The 25,725-nt window shown below is 40.7% G+C and overlaps 1 protein-coding gene across 4 annotated transcripts in view; it reads right to left on the minus strand.

The window, feature by feature from the left end:
* mpped2a (metallophosphoesterase domain containing 2a) overlaps nt 1-25,725 on the minus strand; it is a 276,284-nt gene that overhangs the window by 130,220 nt on the left and 120,339 nt on the right. The window lies entirely within an intron of this gene.

Here is a 25,725-nt window from a genome sequence, read left to right on the forward strand (position 1 = left end):
CGAATATGTGCCGGACTGTGAACCCACCCCAAACAAGAATGACAAACACATTTCGGGAGAACAACGACATCGTAACAAAACATAAACACAACAGAAAATTCACCCAGAATCCTATGCAGCCCTAACTCTTCCGGGCTACAATATACACACACCCGCTACCACCGGCGATGACAGACATGGCACAGAGATGTATGGATAACCTGCAGATGCATTTGCAACGATAAATTCAACAAAATCACAAAGGTGAGTTTTGTTAATGTTGACTTATGTGCTAATCAGACATATTTGATCGCGGCGTGACTGCCAGCTAATCGCTGCTAATATGCTACGCTAATCGACGCTAACATGCTATTTACCGGCGGTGCTAAAGCAGACATGGTACAGAGATGTATGGATAACCTGCAAATGCATTTGCAACGATAGTCAACGAAATCACAAAGGTGAGTTTTGTAGATGTTGACTGCCAGCTAATCCATGCTACGCTAATCGATGCTAACATGCTATTTACCGGCGGTGCTAAAGCAGACATGGCACAGAGATGTATGGATAACCTGCAGATGCATTTGCAACTATATTACGTTTCCTTCCACCTACATTTAATGCGAAACAAACACTTACCAATCGACGGATTTAAGTTGCTCCCGTGTCAAAAGATGCGAAAGTCCTGATCGTTTGGTCCGCACATTTTACCTGCAATGCTAACGCGTCAATAGCTATTTGCTTAATAGCTTCAGTTTCTTCTTCAATACTTTCATACTCCAACCATCTGTTTCAATACATGCGTAATCTGTTGAATCGCTTAAGCCGCTGAAATCCGAGTCTGAATCCGAGCTAATGTCGCTATATCTTGCTGTGGTATTCCCATTGTTTGTTTACATTGGCAGCACTGTGTGACGTCACAGGGAAATGGATAGTTGTTTCGAAGATAGCGAAAATAAGGCACTTTAAAGCTTTGTTTAGGGATATTCCGAGACTGGTAACATTTTGAAAAAAACTTCAAAAAATACAACAAGCCACTGGGAACTGATTTTTATTGTTTTTAACACTTTTGAAATTGTGATAATGTTCCCCTTTAACCCTTTTTATGGTGCAACAACAACTAAATACGACAAACTACACACAACTGCCATCTAAAGTCTTGGTGTGATACCTGCAAACTCAGAAATATGATAATAAAGTTCAAGTTCTATTACATTGTAATATTTATATTCACATTGTTTCTTTATATTTATTCTCATTGTAATATTTTTCTGTTTTGTTTCCATTTATTACCCCCAATATTTACTTTTTAAATTCAATCTCAATTCTGTACACTGCAGCTGGAATTATAATTTTCCTGAGGGAACTCTCCTGAATAAATTAATAAAGTACTATCTATCTACAATCTATCTATCAATCCATCTTATTCTCATGTACTTTATGGGTGTCTCATTCAGTAAAAATACTCAAAATTCCATTCCGTTTTTTCAGGCGGTCTGTCATAACTTATTTAGAATTCAATCAGACATTATTGTGAGGTTTTGTATTAGTGTTCCTAAAAATAGCAATACCGGCCCCCAGAGACATTTTTTTCTGTAAATTTGGCCCCCCCGAGTCAAAATAATTGCTCAGGCCTTTTATACGGTGTTTGGCGTTGCATGTTTAACTATTCTTTATCCTCCGGGGATGATACTAAAATAATTACTTCATCTCCCGGTTGGGGAAATAATTACAAAAGTACACTTCATTCACTAACAGTGTTACAAAAAAGATCAGTTAGAATAATACAAAGTGTTGGATATAGAGAACATACAAACACTTTATCTATTGAATCATCCATTTTTCATTTTCTACCGCTTATTCCCTTTCGGGGTCACGGGGGGCACTGGCGCCTATCTCAGCTACAATCGGGCGGAAGGCGGGGTACACCCTGGACAAGTCGCCACCTCATCAAAGATACTGAAATCCCACGACATAGTGAATTTGCAAACAGCTCAAATTACACACAAAGCAAACTATAACCTGCTACTAGGGGTGTAACGGTACACAAAAATTTAGTTTTTTTTACGTCCCTCGGTTTAGAGGTCACGGTTCGGTTCATTTTCGGTACAGTAAGAAAACAACAAAATATAATTATTTTGGGGATTTATTTACCAAATTTGTAAACAATGGCTTTATCCTTTTAACATTGGGAACACTATAATAATTCTGCCCACGTTAATCCACATTAAACTGCCTCAAGTTGTTGCTTTGATTAAATAAAATGACAAAACCTTTCTTCTACATATAAAAAGTGCAACATTAAACAGTTTCCATTGAAACTGTTTAATGTCAACTCATCATGCTGAATTTATTACAGCATTTGGGAAGCCTGTAGTTGACTTTTATTAAGTAAATGTTGTATTTTATCAACATGTGATAGCAGGGACCCTGCCATTCAAAACTAGGCTGCTACATTACTAATGATTCATGTAACTATTCCTGAAAAATAGTACAATAACAATAGGAGAGACTATTCATCCCTGAACACAATATAATTCAATGAAATAACAGACAGACAGGGCTTTGCTGCCCCTAAAACACACACACACGCACGCACACACAGCAAAATGAGCTAACGTTACGCTAAAGGCTAATTAGCCTTCATCTCAAGCCTATACTGTGAGCGAGCTGAGCTGCAGTTTAAGTTTCTAGAAGGTCAACGGGCTCATAGTGATGTTTGTAATAGTTGTGACTGGGAAGTGTTTAGTATAATTTGGGTAGAGTCCGCTCCTCCCCTGCTAAACGAATATCTCTGCTCGATGCTGAAGGATTGACCACATCGCTCTGAAGTCTGAATACGCACTGCTGATTGGCTTTGTATGTAACCAATCAGATGTTGTGTGGGCGGGACAATGAGGCAGAGACAGAGGCAGAAAGCAGAGCAGCTTGTGAAGACTTCTGCTTCCGAACTCGTTCGATACGCCCGCGTGGCGAACCGAAACACCCGTACCGAAACGGTTCGATACAAATACACGTACCGTTCCACCCCTACCTGCTACCCAAGAATATACAACAATTCTTCTCAACAAAAGAGGAGAAATATAAGCTTAGAGAAAAATGTAACTTAAAACATTTGTATGCACCTCCAACACTTAAGACCTTCAGTATATTAGTATGTGGAATTAAATTATGGAATGGATTAAGCAAAGCAATCACACAATGCACTAAAATGATCCACTTCAATAAACTCTTCAAACTTAAAGTCCTACTGAAAGCCACTACTAGCGACCACACAGTCTGATAGTTTATATATCAATGATGAAATATTAACATTGCAACACATGACAATACGGCCGCTTTACTTTACTAAATTCCAATTTTAAATTTCTCGCAGAGTTTCTTGTTGAAAACGTCGCAAAATGATGACGCGTGCACGTGACGTCTCAAGTTGGAGGGGACATATTAGCCCAGCACCACTTGCGGCTAAAAGTCGTCTCTTTTCATCGCATAATTACACAGTATTCTGGACATCTGTGTTGCTGAATCTTTTGCAATTTGTTCAATTAATAATGGAGAAGTCAAAGTAGAAAGATGGAGGTGGGAAGCTTTTAGCCTTTAGCCACACAAACACACGGTGATTCCTTGTTTAAAATTTCCGCAGGTGAAGCTTTACTATGGATCAGAGCGGTCAAGCAAACATGGATCCCGACCACATGTCAACTGGCAGGTTTCGGTGAGAAAATTGTGGTAAAAAGTCGCCTCTTACCGGAGATCTGCGGAGCTTGGGCCGTCCATGCAGCTGCCGTGACTTCCCTCAGAGGACTGGCGTCAACACACCCCTCTGACTATCAGGTACTATTTAACTCACTAAAACACTAGCAAGACAATAGAAAGATAAGGGATTTCCCAGAATTATCCAAGTAAATGTGTCTAAAAACATCTGAATCGCTCCCAATGCATTCGCCTTTTTTTTTTTAACTTTATTTATTTATTTACTTTTTTTCTAGTCCTTAGCTATCAATATCCTCAGCCACGAATCTTTCATTCTCGCTCAAATCAATGGGGAAATTGTTGTTTTCTCGGTCCGAATAGCTCTTGCTGTTGGAGGCTCCCATTATAAACAATGTGAGGATGTGAGGAGCCCTCACACCGGTGACGTCATCGTCTGCTACTTCCTGTACAGGCAAGGCTTTTTTATCAGCACCAAAATTTGCAAACTTTATCGTGGATGTTCTCTACTAAATCCTTTCAGCAAAAATACGGCAATATTGCAAAATGATGAAGTATGACACATAGAATGGAGCTGCTATCCCCGTTTAAATAAGAACATCTCATTTCAGTAGGCCTTTATTAATGTGTTTACAAAGTACAAAGTAGAAGAACCATGATAAACATTCTGAATTTACTTCATCCATCCATTCGTATATTATATATACTATTATATATATAGTATTTATATAGGTGTGTGTGTGTGTGTGTGTATTTTGGGTATATGCATGTGTGTATGTATGTGATTATGTGTGTATATGTATGTATGTATATGGATTGTACATATGTGTGTACATAAATGTGTGTGTTGTGTATATATGTGTGTGTGCATATGTATATATATATATATAAGTGTGTGTGAATTTAAATGTATTAAATATAGATAATATATAGCATCTATGCAGCAACCACTGAATTGAATTATATATATTATTGTATTATATATTGTATATATATATATATAGTATATGTATAGGGGTGGGACCTAATAAGTTGACTTCTTCCCACTCCCTTTTGAGCCAATCTTGACATCTACAAAAGATTAGTCACATGTAATGTTTTCAATGTAGGTGTAAAAATAATGTATTTGTATATTTCTTTTGTATTTTATGTCATTCTCTTGTTTTGTTTGCATGGCTCAAAATAAACCATTCATTCATTCTTTCATTCTCAAAATAATCGTACTTATCTCATCACACGAAATATGACTTACATCACCAATTATTATTTATTGATTTCTTTTTATTGTGATTACTTATGGAGTATATTGTGAATAAATTGAGAACAGGAAGTGAACAAAAGTCTTAGCAGCTGCTACGTAAAAGAAAAGGGGTAGGATTAAATAAACTCTGCTTCTTCCTACTCCTTTTCGAACATGTTGAAAAGAGAAACTGGAAATTGTGATGTATCATGTTGTATGCGTTCATGTTCGAAATAAACTCAAACTCAAAGAGGCACCAATTAATGATTTAGTGTAGAAGTGGATTTGCACTGTGGAGGGACGTTAGCTGTCAGTAAGAACACTACATTGCGTTGAAGAAGTGTTATTTCACTGGTTGCTGTCAAATTTAAGGGCACTCAGCTAGAATGTTAGAGACTTAGACTTCCTTTTTATTGTCATTCAAATTTGAACTTTACAGCACAGATAAGAACAAAATTTCCTTACATAAGCTCAAGGTAGTGCAGGATAAAAAAAGCAATAAGGTGCATATAAAATTAAATAAACATATAAATAATACATAAATATATATTTAAAATAAATAAATAAATATAAATAAATAAATAGATTACTGTACGGATAAATATATTGCACTTTATATTGTCTTTTTTATTCCAGCGAGTTAATCCATTTTGGGTGGAGTTGAGGGGATGATTTAATTATGATGCGTTCAAGAGTCTTACGGCCTGAGGGAAGAAGCTGTTACAGAACCTGGAGGTTCTGCTTCGGAGGCTGCGGAACCTCTTTCTAGAGTCCAGCAGTGAAAACAGTCCTTGGTGGGGGTGGGAGTAGTCTTCGCAGATTTTCTGAGCCCTGGTCAGGCAGCGGCTTTTTGCGATCTCCTGGATAGGAGGAAGAGGAGTCCTGATGATCTTTTCCGCCCGTCCTCACCACTCTCTGGAGAGACTTCCAGTCTGAGGTATTGCAGGCTCCAGTCCAGACAGAGATGCTGTTGGTCAGCAGGTGGTCTCTATAGTGTCTCTGTAGAATGTGGTGAGGATGGGGGGAGGGAGTGTGCTATTTTCATCCGATGCAAGAAGTGCATGTGCTGCTGAGCTCTTTTTACAAGAACCCCGATGTGTAGGGACCAGGTTATATTGTCAGTTAATCACGATGTCAGGATATGATTATATTATTAGTTTGAGTTTGAGTTTATTTGGAACATGCAAGCATACAACATGATACATCACAATTTCCAGTTTCTCTTTTCAACATGTTTGAAAAGGAGTAGGAAGAAGCAGAGTATATTTAATCCTACCCCTTTTCTTTACATAACAGTTGCTAAAACTTTTGTTCACTTCCTGTTCTCAATGTATTCACAATGTATACTCCATAAGTAATAAGTAATAACAATGAAAATAAATAATTGGTGAAGATAAGTAAGATTATTTTGAGAATGAATGGGTGAATAGAATCAGAATGTTTATCATGGTTCTTCATTTTTGTACTTTGTAAACACTTCCAGTTTGAAGAGTTTCTTGAAGTGGATCATATTAGTACATTGTTTGATTGTTTTGCTTAATCCATTCCATCATTTAATTCCACATACTGATATACTGAAGGTCTTAAGTGTTGTACGTGCGTACAAATGTTTTAAATTTCATTTTCTCTAAGATTATATTTCTCTTCTTTTGTTGAGAAGAATTGTTGTATATTCTTCTTTTAGCTGTTTGCAATTTCACTATGTCGTGGAATTTCAGTGTCTTTGATTCAATAAATAAAGGGTTTGTATGTTCTCTATATCCAACATGATGTATTATTCTAACTGATCTTTTTTGTAACACTGTTAGTGAATGAAGTGTACTTTTGTAATTATTTCCCCATATTTCTACACAGTAACTCAGTTATGGCAACACTAGTGAGCAGTAGAGAATATAAAGTGATTTTTGGTGTAGAACAGGGGTCGGGAACCTTTTTGGCTGAGAGAGCCAAGAAAGCCAAATATTTTAAAAGCCTATTTCCGTGAGAGCCATATAATATTTTGTTAATACTTTGATATGGGGAACATATTCACCTTTAATTAGCTGCTTATTAACATGCAAATTCGTAACATATTGGCTCTTAATTAGTCATTTTTAAGTACTTATTAATGCCTTTTTCTGCATGGCCTTGTTTTACAAGCAGTAAGCCATTAACTAAGAGTCTTCCTTATAACCTCAGAATTATTGCTTATTAGTACCCCTAACCCTTACATGGTCCCCTAGTATCCAAATAACTCTTAAGTCTTTGTTACTTACAATATGTTCCCCATACTAAAGTGTTACCGATATTTTTTAACATTGAATACAACTAAATGTGCGCATTTTTAAGTTAGATTAACATTTTTACAGTATAATAAGTCTCTTATTCTTTTTAATAACATTGTTATTCTGAAGCTAACAAATGAATGAAATACTTCTTACCATTAATGCGACTTCTTGGATTGATGGAATAAAATGCATGAGAATGTTTTTAATTTTGAACGTTATCGGTAACAGTTCGAGATGCCACCTCAGCATTTAAGTCTCACCTTAAAACTCATTTGTATACTCTAGCCTTTAAATAGACTCCCTTTTTAGACCAGTTGATCTGCCGTTTCTTTTCTTTTTCTTCTATGTCCCACTCTCCTTTGTGGAGGGGGTCCGGTCCGATCCGGTGGCCATGTACTGCTCGCCTGTGTATCGGCTGGGGACATCTCTGCGCTGCTGATCAGCCTCCGCTTGGGATGGTTTCCTGCTGGCTCCGCTGTGAACGGGACTCTCGCTGCTGTGTTGGATCCGCTTATGACTGGACTCTCGCGACTGTGTTGGATCCATCATGGATTGATCTTTCACAGTATCATGTTCTCATATGTTCTCATAGTCATCAGTATCATCAGTATCACAGTATCATGTTCTCATAGTCATCATTGTCACCGACGTCCCACTGGGTGTGAGTTTTCCTTGCCCTTATGTGGCCTACCGAGGATGTAGTAGTGGTTTGTGCAGCCCTTTGAGACACTAGTGATTTCGGGCTATATAAGTAAACATTGATTGATTGATTGATTGATTGATTTATTACTATAGTGTTTAAGCAATGACAGTCAAGATTTATCAGAGAGCCAGATGCAGTCATCAAAAGAGCCACATCTGGCTCTAGAGCCATAGGTTCCCTACCCCTGTTCTAGAACATATTTGGCTTTATTCATTATTGACGTATTTCTTGCTACTTTATGTTGTATATTTTTTACTTGAGATTATTAAAAGTGTTATCGTCGGCCATATGTGATTCAGTGATATTTGTCTGTATCGCACAACCTGAGTTTGCAGGATGCAAAACACTTCACTTTGATGCGGTGTAACTATGCAGATACACATTTTCAAGGAAACGTGTTCTTTTGAAAAGAAACCGGAATGTGCGCAGCGGGTTCAAAAAAGATAATTTGATGTGCGGAACATATAATACATTCAGCCGCGCAAAGGCATCTGGAAGAAAGGATGCATTGCGACGGTGAAAAATGTGTCATTTGGCCGAGAAGAAAACCAGCCGTTGCGTTGATTGAAGCACAAAAGGAGGGCATGGCTGCTTGTGGTAGGACGGCCAAAGTGGTGGTGCATTAAAGCATGCCGTGTCCCTTCCATCCATTCTCTTACAGGAAAAACACTTAGCCTCAAGTGTGCTTTGGGGGGGGGGGGGGGGGATGCTTTTATCCATGTTTTTTTGTTCGGTTTAGGCACATCCGTTAAAAAGACGAGGAGGGGGGTGCTTTTTTTTATGAAAAAGGACAGAAAATCACGGGGGGGGGGTAATTGACGTCTACAAAGTGCAATCCTCCAGCACTCTGCCACCAGGCCATTATTTCATTAGAAGGGATGTCACTCCTTTGACAACATCAAGACACATAATCAACACTGTAATCTCCCGGCTGACAAGTGCGGGTGCGGCGTTGAAAACGGCAACGGTCGGCGGTGCGATGGAACGGCTGGACGAGGCGTGATTAGCGGAGATGCGAAACACGAACGCCTCGGCACAAAAGGAAAGACGCCACGTGCGTTTGTACGTCTTGCCATTTGACGAGAGGCGCAGTGTCGCAAACTGTTGTTGTTCAGCTTTTGCAGCTGAAGCATTTAAGTCTCATCTTAAAACTCATCTGTATACTCTAGCCTTTAAATAGACCTCCTTTTTAGACCAGTTGATCTGCCGCTTCTTTTCTTTCTCCTATGTCCCCCCCTCCCTTGTGGAGGGGGTCCGGTCCGATGACCATGGATGAAGTACTGACTGTCCAGAGTCGAGACCCAGGATGGACCGCTCGTCGGGACCCAGGATGGACCGCTCGCCTGTATCGGTTGGGGACATCTCTACGCTGCTGATCCGCTTGAGATGGTTTCCTGTGGACGGGACTCTCACTGCTGTCTTGGAGCCACTATGGATTGAACTTTCACAGTATCATGTTAGACCCGCTCGACATCCATTGCTTTCGGTCCCCTAGAGGGGGGGGGTTGCCCACATCTGAGGTCCTCTCCAAGGTTTCTCATAGTCAGCATTGTCGCTGGCGTCCCACTGAATGTGAATTCTCCCTGCCCACTGGGTGTGAGTTTTCCTTGCCCTTTTGTGGGTTCTTCCGAGGATGTTGTAGTCGTAATGATTTGTGCAGTCCTTTGAGACATTTGTGATTTGGGGCTATATAAATAAACATTGATTGATTGATTGATGATCTGCTAGGTCACGTTAATAGTAGTCCGACCCAGGACCAACTGCCCACCTTCTGTAGTGTCAGGCAAACATGTGCAGTCTGTGGCCACCATCTGTGTGTGTGTGTGTGTGTGTGTGTGTGTGTGTGTGTGTGTGTGTGTGTGTGTGTGTGTGTGTGTGTGTGTGTGTGTTCTGGCAATGCTGACTTAACGGGGACCTCGCTCTGTTTACACCATACCATGCCTGAGCAATTATTTTGACTGGGGGGCCGGATTTAGAGAAAGAAATGTGGCTGAGGGAAGGTATATCTATTTTTAGGAACACTAATACAAAACCTCACAATATCAATCAATCAATCAATCAATTTTTATTTATATAGCCCCAAATCACAAATGTCTCAAAGGACTGCACAAATCATTACGACTACGACATCCTCGGAAGAACCCACAAAAGGGCAAGGAAAACTCACACCCAGTGGGCAGGGAGAATTCACATCCAGTGGGACGCCAGTGACAATGCTGACTATGAGAAACCTTGGAGAGGACCTCAGATGTGGGCAACCCTCCCCCTCTAGGGGACCGAAAGCAATGGATGTCGAGCGGGTCTAACATGATACTGTGAAAGTTCAATCCATAATGGCTCCAAGACAGCAGTGAGAGTCCCGTCCACAGGAAACCATCTCAAGCGGATCAGCAGCGTAGAGATGTCCCCAACCGATACAGGCGAGCGGTCCATCCTGGGTCCCGACGAGCGGTCCATCCTGGGTCTCGACTCTGGACAGTCAGTACTTCATCCATGGTCATCGGACCGGACCCCCTCCACAAGGGAGGGGGGGACATAGGAGAAAGAAAAGAAGCGGCAGATCAACTGGTCTAAAAAGGAGGTCTATTTAAAGGCTAGAGTATGTGGTGCCCGGTAGCAATAATGTCTGATTGAATGCTAAAAATGTTTAGACAGACCGCCTTAAAAAACGGAATGGAATTTTAAATGGGACGGCGTGGCGCAGTGGGAGAGTGGCCGTGAGCAACCCGAGGGGCCCTGGTTCAATCCCCACCTAGTACCAACCTCGTCACGTCCGTTGGGTCCTGAGCAAGACACTTCACCCTTGCTCCTGATGGGTGCTGGTTGGCGCCTTGCATGACAGCTCCCTCCATCAGTGTGTGAATGTGTGTGTGAATGTGTGTGTGAATGTGTGTGTGAATGTGTGTGTGAATGGGTAAATGTGGAAGTAGTGTCAAAGCGCTTTGAGTACCTTGAAGGTAGAAAAGCGCTATACAAGTACAACCCATTTATCATTTATTTTAATTTTTATATGAACGATAAAACACTGAATTTTGACAACATTTAAACGTCACACTGGGGCTGGGCGATATATCGATATCAGGAGATATATAGCGGGTTTGTCTCTGTGCAATACAGAAAATGACTATATCGTAATATTCGAGTATACGTTTTCCCGTTACTAGTAGTTGACTAGGAGGTGTTTTTTGTAATTTGGGGAGAGTCTGCTGCATTATACTCACTTGCTGAACAACTTTCTGCTCACTCCACTGTCTGTCCTTTCTGCCTGTGCTGTGAGCATCGACTCCATGACAGCAGACATTGTACAGTAAGCGATGTTTTATTATACCAAAAAGTTCTATTTTGGTTTCATCTGACCACATGACATTCTCCCAATCCTCTGCTGTATCATCCATGTATCCATTTTGGTATAAACTCAACTTGTCGTGTTTGGAGGAAGAAGAATACTGAGTTGCATCCCAAGAACACCATACCTACTGTGAAGCATGGGGGTGGAAACATCATGCTTTGGGGCTATTTTTCTGCTAAGGGGACAGGACGATTGATCCGTGTTAAGGAAAGAATGAATGGGGCCATGTATCCTGAGATTTGGAGCCAAAACCTCCTTCCATCAGTGAGAGCTTTGAATGCTTGACCAAATACTTATTTTCCACCATAATTTACAGATAAATTCTTTAAAATTCCTGGAATTTTTTTCACATTCTGTCTCTCACAGTTGAAGTGTACCTATGATGAAAATGACAGACCTCTGTCATCATTTGAAGTGGGAGAACTTGCACAATCGCTGGCTGACTAAATACTTTTTGCCCCACCGTACTTAACATAGTGAACCCATCCATCCATCCATCCATCCATTTGCTAACGCTTGTCCCTTTTGGGGCCGCGGGGGTTTGCTGGAGCCTATCTCAGCTGCATTCGGGCGGAAGGCGGGGTACACCCTAGACAAGTCGCCACCTCATCACAGGGCCAACACAGACAACATTCACACCCACATTCACACACTAGAGCCAATTTAGTGTTGCCAATCAACCTATCCCAGAACAATAGTTGAAACTGCAAAAAAAAAAGTGCTGTTCCCCCTTAAAAGACATTTTTTTTTTTTTTTTTTTTTTAAACTGCATGGGGAATATTAGGCCCAATCAACGAAAAATTTCACGACCCCCCTGCAATACCTCTGTGGACCATCTGTTAAAGACCTCTGATCCAAATTATAGCTTCCCCTTCACACTTTCTACGGGTGTCAATTGTTCCGTTAACACATTTTGTGTAAAGGCTAAGAAGCTGAATATTTACAATTTGACGTGAAAAACACCAAAAGTATTTTCACTCCCGAGAAGGCTGATCCCGGTTCCGCAAATGTCCATGCCACGCTCCATTATATTCCCTTAAAGGCCAACTGAAATGAGATGTTCTTATTTAAACGGGGATAGCAGGTCCATTCTATGTGTCATACTTCATCATTTTGCGACATTGCCATATTTTTGCTTAAAGGATTTAGTAGAGAACATCCACGATAAAGTTTGCAACTTTTGGTCGCTAATAAAAAAGCCTTGCCTGTACCGGAAGTAGCAGACGATGTGTGCGTGACGTCACGGGTTGTGGAGCTCCTCACATCTGAACATTGTTTACAATCATGGCCACCAGCAGGGAGAGCGATTCGGACGGAGAAAGTGATGATTTCCCCATTAATTTGAGCGAGGATGAAAGATTTGTGGATGAGGATAGTGAGAGTGAAGGACTAGAAAAAAGAAAAAAAAGGGCAGTGGGAGCGATTCAGATGTTATTAGACACAAATACTAGGATAATTCTGGAAAATCCCTTATCTGCTTATTGTGTTACTAGTGTTTTAGTGAGATTATATAGTACCTGAAAGTCGGCGGGGTGTGGCCACGGGTGTGTGGTGACCGCCAGTGTCTCCGGTGGGAGGAGGTAAGAGAGTCCGCAGCTGCAGGAGGACGCAAGCTCCGCTCATTTCTACGGTAAGAGTTGACTTATTACCACAATTTCTATCACCGAAACCTGCCAGTTGACATGTGGTCGGGAACCAAGTTTGCTTGACCGCTCTGTTCCATAGTAACGCTTCACCTTCGGGAATGTAAACAAGGAAACACCGGCTTTGTTTGTGTTGCTAAAGGCGGACGCAATACACCATTTCCCACCTACATCTTTCTTCTTTGACTTCTCCATTATTAATTGAACAAATTGCAAAAGATTCAGCAACTTAGATGTCCAGAATACCGTGAAATTATGCGATTAAAACAGACTACTTATAGCTTGGATCGGGCTGGAAAATAATGTTCGCTTCAATCCGAGACTTCACGGGCACGCGTCATCATACAGACGTTTTCAACAGGACACTGCGCGCGAAAATTGAAATTGCAATTTAGTAAACTAAAAAAGGCCGTATTGGCATGTGTTGCAATGTTAAAGGGGAACATTATCACAATTTCAAAAGGGTTAAAAACAATAAAAATCAGTTCCCAGTGGCTTGTTGAATTTTTTGAAGTTTTTTTTCAAAATTTTAACGGTTTCGGAATATCCCTAAATAAAGCTTTAAAGTGCCTTATTTTCGCTCTCTGCGAAGACACTGGCCATTTCCCTGTGACGTCACACAGTGCTGCCAATGTAAACAAACAATGGGAATACCACAGCAAGATATAGCGACATTAGCTCGGATTCAAACTCGGATTTCAGCGATTTAAGCGATTCAACAGATTACGCATGTATTGAAACAGATGGTTGGAGTATGAAAATATTGAAGAAGAAACTGAAGCTATTGAGCGAATAGTTATTGATGCTATTCATAGCCATAGCATGGCCGAATAGCTGCGTTAGCATCGCCGGTAAAATGTGCGGACCAAACGATCAGGACTTTCGCATCTTTTGACACTGGAGCAACTTAAATCCGTCGATTGGTAAGTGTTTGTTTTGCATTAAATGTGGGTGGAAGGAAACGTAATATAGTTGCAAATGCATCTACAGGTTATCCATACATCTCTGTGCCATGTCTGCTTTAGCACCGCCGGTAAATAGCATGTTAGCATCGATTAGCGTAGCATGTTAGCATCGATTAGCTGGCAGTCAAAATCAACAAAACTCACCTTTGTGATTTCGTTGACTATGGTTGCAAATGCATCTGCAGGTTATCCATACATCTCTGTGCCATGTCTGTCTTAGCATCGCCGGTCAAATGTGGAGACACTCTGGTACATTCAATGGGGGTCTGGCGGCAGATTTCTTGCCAGTGGTGCAACTTGAATCCCTCCCTGTTAGTGTTGTTACACCCTCCGACAACACACCCACGAGGCATGATGTCTCCAAGGTTCCAAAAAATAGTCAAAAAAACGGAAAATAACAGAGCTGAGACCCGGTGTTTGTAATGTGTTGAAAATGAAAATGGTGGGTGTGTTACCTCGGCGACGTCACGTTCTGACGTCATCGCCTCCAGCTCGATAAACAGAAAGGCGTTTAATTCGCCAAAATTCACCCATTTAGAGTTCGGAAATCGGTTAAAAAAATAGATGGTCTTTTTTCTGCACCATCAAGGTATATATTGACGCTTACATAGGTCTGCTGATAATGTTCCCCTTTAATATTTCATCATTGATATATAAACTATCAGACTGCGTGGTCGCTAGTAGTGGCTTTCAGTAGGCCTTTGAAGCTGAATTGATCTAAGACAGTGTGAAAACCGTTGATGTCACACTAGCCGTCTACGGACACGGTATCTAACCTGTACAAGCACACCCATTTCTCTCTATTTTCATCTTCTCTTATAGACGTCGGTCCACTCTCAGGCTAAATCAGCGAGCGCGGGGCTCGATATTGAATATACTAGACAACATGAAAAAGTGGCTTCAAAGATAATGAGATTTACAATTGACTTTGTGCAATAATTTGGTGTGTGTGCTGTAAAATACACACAACCGAGACGTTGCAGCGAGCCAGCGGAGCAGGAAATACACTGCAGACGAGCTGCTGATTCGATTCGCTACTCTGCGGTGCTCGGACCTCACTCGGTTTTACAGGACTCCGCGGTGCTCGCCATGGAAGTATGGCGAATGCAGAACCACATGGGATGATGAAACGCACCCGTAACTGTATATATTCTACCTATGTGCACACCCCCAAGAGCAACTACCGCCTTGGCTTCCCTCTCTCCTTTGAAATCCAACCCACCCTAAGGATGGAAGTACAGTAAACAGCAGGAACCCCCATCAATTAGAGCTCCATAGAGTAAAACTGCTACAGTTGGTTCATGGATACACACAGGCACTCACAATGACTCGGGATGGGTACGGAATCCCGTACATTTTTGGCACTGACTGATGCAAATAATACACACTGGCTTTGCCATTGACATGCTGCTGATTGCCATTAGCCATTTTTACAACTTCAATTGTGTTAATGAAAACCCCAACTAAGAAAGAATGAGCGCGTATCGGACATCTCCGTCTCTCTGTTAGGTTGAAGTACTAATTAGGGTTGGGCGATACATACGATATATAGCGGGTTTGTCTCTGTGCGATATAGAAAATGACTATATCGTGATATTCGAGTATACGTTCTCACGCAGTTGCTTTTAGCTGCGGGCATTACACTTCAGGCTCTTCCCACTCTTTCCTGTCTCCTTCTCACAGACAAGCAGGCACACATTCTTACATACGTCACATACTGTCACTTAAAATGTCTCTGACTATCTTCCACTTTGTTTTGGAAATGACTTGAATGTTTGTGCCATTGCTTAATAACTCCTATAAATACACTTTTAGTCAAATGACTTAGTTGTGAATTCTCTCTCTGCATGAAAGTGTAAAAGTAGTATACAGTGGGGCAAAAAGTATTTAGTCAGCCAGCGATTGTGCAAGTTCTCCCACTTAAAATGATGACAGAGGTCTGTCATTTTCATCATAGGTACACTTCAACTGTGAGAGACAGAATGTGAAACAAAAAAAATCCAGGAATTCATATTGTAGGAATTTTAAAGAATTTGTAAATTATGGTGTAAAATAAGTATTTGGTCACCCATTCAAAGGAGGTTTTGGCTCCAAATCTCAGGATACATGGCCCCATTCATTCTTTCCTTAACACGGATCAATCGTCCTGTCCCCTTAGCAGAAAAACAGCCCCAAAGCATGATGTTTCCACCCCCATGCTTCACAGTAGGTATGGTGTTCTTGGGATGCAACTCAGAATTCTTCTTCCTCCAAACACAACAAGTTGAGTTTATACCAAAATGGATACATGGATGATACAGCAGAGGATTGGGAGAATGTCATGTGGTCAGATGAAACCAAAATAGAACTTTTTGGTATAAACGCTGCTCACCTGCTAAACACATATCTGTCCGACGCTAAAGGCATTGACTACATGCGCTCTGAATACGCACTGCTGATTGGCTGTTACATCGCTCTGAATACGCACTGCTGATTGGCTGTTACATCGCTCTGAATACGCACTGCTGATTGGCTGTTACATCGCTCTGAATACGCACTGCTGATTGGCTGTTACATCGCTCTGAATACGCACTGCTGATTGGCTGTTACATCGCTCTGAATACGCACTGCTGATTGGCTTTGTATGTAACCAATCAGATGGTTGTGTGGGTGGGACAATGCTGGGTGCTGAGACAGAGGTAAAAAGCAGCTTAAGACTTTAGCTTACAACTCTTTCGGTAATCCTCCGCACCGAACCGAAACCCCCGTACCTAAACGGTTCAATACAAATTAGCGTACCGTTACACCCCTAGTAGAGTGTGTTTTATTGGTTTTATTAGGATTAGTTTGCCCCTACTTACAGTATATGACGGTTAGTAAACATTGCACACAGTTAGTCAAGCCTTATGATAGTGACACTGTGATGAGTTACTGCCACTCTAATATAAACAGGAATTGTTTTGAAATCTGACAGTGTCACAGAATAGATTGTGTTTGACTGGAGGTTCTACTGTGTAACAAAAGGTTTTAAAAGCAACTCAATCTCTGCCATCTTTCAGTCGGCAGCGTGGCCAGAATCCCAGGCGTAGGGAGGCAGAGAGTGTAGCTCTTTGTTGTCTGTAGGAGGATATTTAATTTGACTGAGCACATTTGGCTCCCTGGCCTTTTGGAAAAACACACAAGCAAACGGGGTTAAAGTTCAGCACTCGCTCGCTCCTTAAAATGTGACACTAAACTGGCAGCAGATAAGGAGGTCATCATCTCTGTCACTCCCTGACTCGCCCAGCTCTTTCCACGAGCCACATAAGCACTATGATTGATTGCACTGCTTTGTGATGCGCAAGTCCTGCTGATATGTCCCAAGAGTCTACACACAGCTCTCACCGGCTCACTTGCTGCATATTGTGTTTACATTTACTCCAAATACAAGTCGAAACGGCTAAAGACAACACTGCAAAGTTGAACCAAAATGTTCAAACTATGACTGGGCGATAAAACCATAACAATATACATTGCAATACACAATTGATAAAATGTTTGAGATGTATACATATATATATACATAAATACACACACACACACACACGCATACATGTATACACACACACACACATATACTGTATATACACAAATATATATATATGTATATATATATATATATATCCATTTTCTACCGCTTATTCCCTTTAGGGTAGCGGGGGACGCTGGCGCCTAGCTCAGCTACAATCGGGCGGAAGGCGGGGTACACCCTGGACAGGTCGCCACCTCATCACAGGGCAATATATATATGATATATATATACAGTACATACATATTTACACACACACATACATATATACACAAACATATATATACACAAATATATATATATATATATATATATACATATACACAATTATATATATATATACATATATACACATATATATATATATACACATATTTATACACATATGTATACACATTATATATACACATACTTATACATATATATACATTTAAACACATATATACTTATATATTTACACACACATATACATATGTATATATGTATGTAAATGTATTTACATACAGTATATACATACATACATAAATACCTGTACATACACATACATACATACATACATACAGTACATACAGTATATACATACATTTATATGCATACATAGATACATACCTGCACATACGCATAAATACATACAGTACATATATACATGCATATATATGCATATATATACACACATCTACATATATGTGCATACATATACTCACATATATTACACATATATATGTGTATATATATGTGTATATATATACATAGATATATATATATATATATATACATATATGTGTATATATATACATAGATATATATATATATACACACACATATATATACACACACATATATACACATACACATATATACATATACACATATATATGTGTATATATATGTGTGTGTGTATATATATATACGTGTATATATATACATAGATATATATATATATACATATACACATATATATACACACACACATTTATACACATTATATATATATATATATATTATATATATATATAAATATTTTATATATATATATAATATAATATAAAACCTAGTGGTTAGAGTGTCCGCCCTGAGATCGGTAGGTTGTGAGTTTAAACCGACCTACCTACCGAAAACTATAAAAATAGGACCCAATACCTCCCCGCTTGGCATTCAGCATCAAGGGTTGAAATTGGGGGTTATATCATCAAAAATTATTCCCTGGCGCAGCCACCGCTGCTGCTCACTGCTCCCCTCACCTCACAGGTGTGGTCAAGGGTGATGGGTCAAATGCAGAGAATAATTTCGCCACGGTTAGTGTGTGTGTGTGTGTGTGTGTGTGTGTGTGTGTGTGACAATCATGGGTACTTTAACTTAATATATCCATCCATGATCCATCCATCCATTTTCTACCACTTGTCCCTTTTGGTGTTGCAGGGGGAGCTGGAGTCTATCTCAGCTGAATTCTATGCCATATAATTGTTTTTCTCTTCTTCTTCGTCAGAAGAAACCGGAAGTAACAAAGCAAGGTTGGCTGGATGAACAAAGGCACCTGCTCTCTGGTAACCGAGCAAATTTGGTTGCACCAGCTTGTTGTCTCGCGGTTCATTCTTTGCATGGCGTGAGATGAAAAACTGATTAATGGCGTAAGAAGAGAAACCGACTACGAGTGCTGCAGAGAGCTGAGAAATTGTGGATAAAACGGGAAAACTCACCATGGCAGTTTTTTGTTTTTGTTTTTTTTCCTTAACGAACTATACTAAGACCAAGTTGCTCATGATCAGTAACACCAAACCACCTTAGCCGCACTCTTACCTAATAAAGATAATTATAATAATAATAAAAATAATAGATTACATTTAGACACTCAAATGGCTTCACAGAAAACTGAGAAGCTGTTATTCATTCACTCCATGGTGGTGAGCTACATTTGTAGCCACAGGAAGCGTGGCTGCCAAAACTCAGGCTCCGTCGCCAACATTCAATTCCCATTCAAACACTAGTGTGAGCGGCGCTTGGTGAAATGCCTTGCCCAAGGACACAACCAGGAAAGCAGAAGCTGGAATGGAACCTGAAACCCTCAAATTGCTAGCACGACCGCTCTACCATCTGAGCCATGCCACCCCTTGAGCATGGCCCGCACTAAACCTACAGAGAAAAGTTCTTCTCAGGTTTCTCTCTGTTTCACACTTTGCACTATTTTGTTGCACTTTATTAAGCAATTCTTGAATAAGTCCTTATTTTTGCACCTTCATTTTAAGAAGTTCTTGTTAAGTTTTCAATGTGATTTTACAATTTTGTTTACATTGATTGATTGAGTGTTTCCATGGTTGTTTTGACATTTCCCTTTCTTTCTGCCTTGTTTTCTGGGGGGATTATAATATATCCATCCATCCGAGGTCGGATCGCGGGGACAGCAGCCTAAGCAGAGAAGCCCAGACTTTTCCTCTCCCCAGCATCTTCATCCAGCTCTTACAAAAGGATACAATATTAATGTAAATATTGTAGCATTGACCGAATACTGATACTATACTTTGTATCATTACTAGAGCTGCATGATGACTCGACATTGAATCTTAATCGAGGCTTTAATCTATGCAGTTACCATCCATCCATCTTCTTCCACTTATCCGAGGTTGAGTCACGGGGGCAACAGCCTAAGCAGGGCAGCTCAGACTTCCCTCTCCCCAGCCACTTGGTCTAGCTCTTCCCGGGGGATCCCGAGGCGTTCCCAGGCCAGCCGGGAGACATAGTCTTCCCAAAGTGTCCTGGGTCTTCCCCGTGGCCTCCTACCGGTCAAACGTGCCCGAAAACACCTACCTAGGGAGGCGTTCGGGTGGCATCCTGACCAGATGCCCGAACCCCCTCATCTGGCTCCTCTCCATGTGGAGGAACAGAGGCTTTACTTTGAGCTTCTCACCCTATCTCTAAGGGAGAGACCCAAACTCATTTGGGCCGCTTGTACCCGTGATCTTGTCCTTTCGGTCATGACCCAAAGCTCATGACCATAGGTGAGGATGGGAACGTAGATCGACCGGTAAACTGAGAGCTTTGCCTTCCGGCTCAGCTCCTTCTTCACCACAACGGATCGATATAGCGTCCGCATTACTGAAGACGCCGCACCGATCCGCCTGTCGATCTCACGATCCACTCTTCCCTCACTCGTGAACAAGACTCCTAGGTACTTGAACTCCTCCACTTGGGGCAGGGTCTCCTCCCCAACCTGAAGATGGCACCCCACCCTTGTACTCGGACTTGAAGGTGCTGATTCTCATCCCAGTCGCTTCACACTCGGCTGCGAACCGATCCAGTGATTATAATATATCTTATATATAAATATTGAATATTAATATATTTTGCTCCTAGTCCTTATTTTCAAGAGGTCATAAAAAAATACCAATAATTATTGATATTGACCGATGCAAAACACTTATATTTTGATACAGTTTTTTGCCCAGCCCTTGTTTCAACCTGGGATAAGATAGGTTGTTCATCTCAGATATTGTGGTACTCATTTGGCTAAATTTGGGGCCTCGAGTACTAAATTTCATGCCATTTTATTTGTGTTGGTATGACAATAAAGTTCCTAGAACCTTTAAATCTACAGTAGGCTGCCTATGGTGGATTTAAAAAACCAAAGCAATACAAAGTACACAAGTTCAAGGTGTGTCTTTATTGCTAGAGAGACAAACTACAAGTGAAGTGATATATATTTTATATAGCGCTTTTTCTCTAGTGACTCAAAGCGCTTCACTTACTTAAACCCAATATGTAAATTAAATTTAAACAAGTGTGGTTGGCAGTGGGAGCAGGTGAGTACAGTGTCTTGCCCGAGGACCTAACGGCAGTGACTCGGATGGCAGAAGTGGGGATCGAACTTGAAACCCTCAAGTTGCTGGCACGCCGACTCTACCAACCGAGCTATACCGCCCAAGTCAAGCTATACATTCTGATGTTGCAGTATGTAAAGCATTTAAGTGGACGTCTGGATTTAGTTGACATTAGGGTAGCTGCCATTAGAGTAGTCTGGGGTAATGGGGGTCAATGACCTCCAGATTTCCCATTCGTGTCAAAGAGAAGCACCTGCCAATCCCAATTCTGTCGAACATTCCATTCAGACCTTCTCACCGCTACGGCACTGGCCTCTTCTCTTCTGCCCTGTCATACTAATGGAGTCATTCTGCAAAAGATTTCTCGTCAATAAGCCAATCAGGCCCCTAAAACCTCCGGGGTCAAAGGGGACCGTGAAAATAGACTGCTAATCAACGAAAGCTGACCTGCTTGTTCGTGATAAATGGGATCAGGACTTCTGTGCTCGATGTTTGTCCGCAGTGTAATGGAAAAAAGCTACGGCTGTTATTTATATTATTTCTAGTAAAGGGTCATCTAATTTGTTATGTTTACAACGCTGTTACGATTAATTATAGTGTCCATGGATGTTGTCATTCGTCCAGGTCATTGGACTCGCAGGGCGTTCAATCGATTGCAACTGGACTGTCTTAGAAGGTGTTTCACATCTCATCCAAGTAAGCTTCATCGATTTATGCTCATAGCCTGGTCAGATCTAATCGGACTAGATCTGACATATCTAAATCCTGACTTAGACAATCAGACAGACCAACTTAGACGAACCGAACAGTCGAGTTGCGATCGATTGAAGGCTCTGAGTATTACTGATTGTGATATGTGGTACCCAAACGAGAGGGTCTAAGGCGCTTCTTAGCGACCAACAGTAGTGACTGACAGCGATTTTCTGAAGTGTTCCTGAGTCCACGTGGTGATATCCTTTACACACTGATGTCGCTTTTTGATGCAATAACGCCTGAGGAATCGAAGGTCCGTAATATCATCGCTTACATGCAGCGATTTCTCCAGGTTCACTGAACATTTAGATTATATTACGGAGAGGAGATGGTGAAATCCATACATTCCTTGCAATAGCTGGTTGAGAAATGTTGTTCTTAAACTGTTCGACAATCTGCTCATGCATTTGTTCACAAAGTGCTAACCCTTGCCTCATCCTTGTTTATGAATGACTGAGCATTTCATGGAAGCTGCTGTTATACCCAATTATGGCACCCACCTGTTCCCAATTAGCCTCTTCACCTGTGGGATGTTCCAAATAACTGTTTGATAAGCATTCCTCAACTTTCCCAGTCTTTTTTGCCACTTGTGCCAGCTTTTGTGAAACTTGTTGGAGGCATCAAATTCTAGATGAGCTAATATTTGCAAAAAAATCCAGTTCGAACATTAAATATATTGTGTTTGCAGTCTATTCAATTGAATATAGGTTGAAAAGGACTTGAAAATCTTTGTATTTTGTTTCAGCTACAATCGGGCGGAAGGCGGGGTACACCCTGGACAAGTCGCCACCTCATCGCAGGGCCAACACAGATAGACAGACAACATTCACACTCAATTTCAATTTAGTGTTGCCAATCAACCTATCCCCAGGTGCATGTCTTTGGAAGTGGGAGGAAGCCGGAGTACCCGGAGGGAACCCACGCATTCACGGGGAGAACATGCAAACTCCACACAGAAAGATCCCGAGCCTGGATTTGAACCCAGGACTGCAGGAACTTTGTATTGTGAGGCAGACGCACTAACCCCTCTTCCACCGAGGCGCCAGCGCTTCCCGAGAACCCAAAGGGAATAAGCGGTAGAAAATGGATGCATGTATTTTGTTTTTAATTAGGATTTACACAACATGCCAACTTCACTGGTTTTGTACAACACTTTGGTCCAAACTTGTGATTTACATAACTGAGGCGTACCTCAAGGCACCTCTTTAAGTCCTCCCCATTTTGGCATTTACAATCTTTTTTCGTTGTGTGATTTAGGTAACTAAGGTGTTGTTAGGGACAGGTACCAAATACGGTACTTTTTGTCACCGACCGGATTCCGCCCGTCCTAAGGGGCACCAATTCAGATAAATCCATATTTTGGTACATGGGTTGACGTCATGCCCAGTTGCCGACTCGACACTTGGCAAACACTCCAGCAGCACTGTGAGCGGACGCAGCCAAACTACCTCCATGTAATGTTCCAATTTTCAATGCCAACAAGGAAATTGACACAAAGGTAAATAATCTGGGTATTACCTTCCACCCAACTCTCTCGTTTGAGTAATTCATTAAGAGTGTTACTAAAACGGACTCCTTTCATCTCCGTAATATCGCTAAAATTTGCTCCATTTTGTCCAAGAGCGACGCCCACACATCAATCAATATATCAATCAATGTTTACTTATATAGCCCTAAATCACTAGTGTCTCAAAGGGCTGCACAAACCACTACCACATCCTCGGTAGGCCCACATTAGGGCAAGGAAATGCGGTCCTCTCCAAGGTTTCTCATAGTCACTGTCACTGACGTCCCACTGGGGTGAGTTTTTCTTTGCCCTTATGTGAGCTCAGTAAAGCGGATGTCGTTGTGGCTTGTGCAGCCCTTTGAGACACTTGTGATTTAGGGCTATATAAAACATTGATTGATTGAAAAGAAACGATACAAATTAAGTTAAGTAAGGCTCCACTTTTCTAAAAATGTGCTCGCTTGATTCTGATATAAATTGGTTTTGCGATTGACATGCTATGGATTAGCATTAGCGATTTGACATGGCGATTTTAACACCTTCAAATGTGTAAATGAAAACAACTAAAATGCACTTTAAAATCAAACAGCTGGTGCTTGTTTTGTACAATACTTATGGTATTAACACTTTGTAGGGTGCAACAGACAGCTAATGCTGAACTGACCAACACACCATAACTACTAAGGCTGTAAACTTTCTCAGGGGGCTACGGTTCGATTCAGAACCGATTCTCGATTCAAAATGAATCTCAAATCAAAATCATTACTTTTTTTTAATAACATGAACATCTGTGTTTAATTGCTTTACCCTGGATAAATAAAAGTTAAATAAATACACCAATACAAGTGAGAAAAGAAGTGAGTGTTCTGGTTTGTCATTGAGTTTTTGAAACATGTTGCAGGCATCAAACTGTATCAATATTTGCAAAAAAGAACATTTTCCAGTTCAAACGTTAAGTATATTGTCTTTGCGGTCTATTCAATTGAATATAGGTTGAAGAGGATTTGCAAATCATTGTATTCTGTTTTTATTTACGATATACACAACGTGCTAACTTCACTGGTTGTGGGTTTTGTACATTAACCGCAGCCCAGGTGTTAAAATTACAATACAAACAATCAAGTTATATATCGTAAAATAGACATTTTTATCTTGTACTAGGATATAAATCTTCATTTCTCACATACAAAATGCAGTCCGAAATGAAGCGTTCTCCTGGCAACCTCCAAACCCAGACTGGGTTTGTTTACGTGTTTATGTATGTATATATATATATCCATCCATCCATCCATCCATTTTCTACCGCTTATTCCCTTTCGGGGTCGCGGGGGGCGCTGGCGCCTATCTCAGCTACAATCGGGCGGAAGGCAGGGTACACCCTGGACAAGTCGCCACCTCATCGCAGGGCCAACACAGATAGACAGACAACATTCACACACTAGGGACCATTTAGTGTTGCCAATCAACCTATCCCCAGGTGCATGTCTTTGGAAGTGGGAGGAAGCCGGAGTACCCGGAGGGAACCCACGCATTCACGGGGAGAACATGCAAACTCCACACAGAAAGATCCCGAGCCTGGATTTGAACCCAGGACTGCAGGAACCTCGTATTGTGAGGCAGACGCACTAACCCCTCTGCCACCGTGAAGCGGTGTATATATATATATATATATATATATATATATATATATATATATATATATATATATATATATATATATATGTGTATATATATATATATGTGTGTATATATATATGTGTGTATATATATATATATATATATTAGGGGTGTGGGGAAAAATCGATTCGAATACGAATCAAATCGTTTATCTTGTGCGATTCAGAATTGATTCTAATTTTTAAAAATTCGGTTTTTTTAATTACATTTTTTTTTTTCAAATCAATCCAACAAACCACTACACAGCAATACCATAACATTGCAATCCAATTCCAAAACCAAAGCTGAGCCAGCAACACTCAGAACGGCAATAAACAGAGCAATTGAGAGGAGACACAAACACCACACAGAACAAACCAAAAGTAGTGAAACAAAAATGAATATTATCAACAACAGTATCAATATTAGTTATAATTCAGCATAGCAGTGATTAAAAATCCCTCATTGACATTATCATTAGACATTTATAAAAATAATAAAAAGTGTCACAGTGGCTTACACTTGCATGGCATCTCATAAGCTGGACAACACACTGTGTCCAATGTTTTCACAAAGATAAAATAAGTCATATT

This window comes from Nerophis ophidion, linkage group LG25 (genome assembly GCF_033978795.1).
Source record: "Nerophis ophidion isolate RoL-2023_Sa linkage group LG25, RoL_Noph_v1.0, whole genome shotgun sequence".
Classification (NCBI taxonomy): Eukaryota; Metazoa; Chordata; class Actinopteri; order Syngnathiformes; family Syngnathidae; genus Nerophis; species Nerophis ophidion.